Genomic DNA, 998 nt, shown 5'->3' with positions numbered 1-998 from the left:
GATTATTTTTCTTTTGCCTCAAAGGACATTAGTTCTTTGAGGTAGTTCTAATATCTGTCTTTTTAGTTCTTTGTTTATGCCCAGGTGTTCCAGATCAGGTTACATTCCATTCGATCTTGAGATCGAACGCTCTTTCCATAGATAGATGAATTTTTATAGGCAGATCCTGGCAGGTTCTGGGAGTAACGATATTCCTAGAAATCCACTACCTAACTCTAGTGATTCGGAGCACTCTTCTGATTCAGAATTAGAGATGGGTACACCACCACCACCTCCACCTCACAAGCTTAGCGATTATTCGCAGCCGTCCCTAACGGATTTTCCACATCTTTCTCCTACACCTGATCTCGAGGGAGTCCAGTTCGAGATCAAGCCCCAGTTTATAACGATGATAGAAAGAAAGCAGTTCAGTGGAGCTAAGGGTGAAGATCCTAATCTTCACATTGCGAATTTCTGTCAATACTGCAATACTATTAGGCAGAATGGGGTAACGCAGGATCAAATCAGGGAGATTCTTTTTCCCTTTTCTTTATGTGGAAAAGCTAAATTGTGGTTTTATGGTTTGAATAGAGCTGCACTTGGTATTACTAACTGGGAGACTCTTGCTTTGGATTTCTATAATAAATATTACCCTGCAAAGAAAACAGCTTTATTGAGAAGTGTCATCCAGAATTTTGCCCAGGAGCCAGATGAAGCATTATATGAGGCTTGGGAAAGATTCAAGGATCTGCAGAGGGAGTGTCCCCACCATAACTTGGCAAAGTGGCAGTTAATTCAAGCTTTTTACAATGGATTAAGGAATGCATCAAGGACAATTTTAGACTCCACAGCTAGCGGTAGATTTATGAATCTTAATGTTGATGATGCAGGTCAGGTTATTGAAGATATGGCGATCCATAATTCCCAATATGGGAATACGAGAGGTTATGCTAATAAGGGCAAGCATCATGTTGATTCAGTAACCCTTATGCAAGCTCAACTTACTTCTATTTGCCAGA

General features: G+C 40.5%; 1 non-coding gene across 1 annotated transcript; it reads right to left on the bottom strand.

Moving 5' to 3' along the window:
* Positions 1–649: 649 nt before the first annotated feature.
* On the bottom strand, positions 650–756 carry LOC145615835 (small nucleolar RNA R71). Its single transcript, XR_014107420.1, has one exon. It is a non-coding gene; the product is annotated as a small nucleolar RNA R71 (small nucleolar RNA).
* Between the last annotated feature and the right edge of the window lie 242 nt (positions 757–998).

Source organism: Chenopodium album, chromosome 25, assembly GCF_948465745.1.
Source record: "Chenopodium album chromosome 25, dcCheAlbu1.1, whole genome shotgun sequence".
NCBI classification, from domain to species: Eukaryota; Viridiplantae; Streptophyta; class Magnoliopsida; order Caryophyllales; family Amaranthaceae; genus Chenopodium; species Chenopodium album.
The sequence above is the reverse complement of the archived record's forward strand: the minus strand, read 5'-3'. Positions and strand labels throughout refer to the sequence as shown.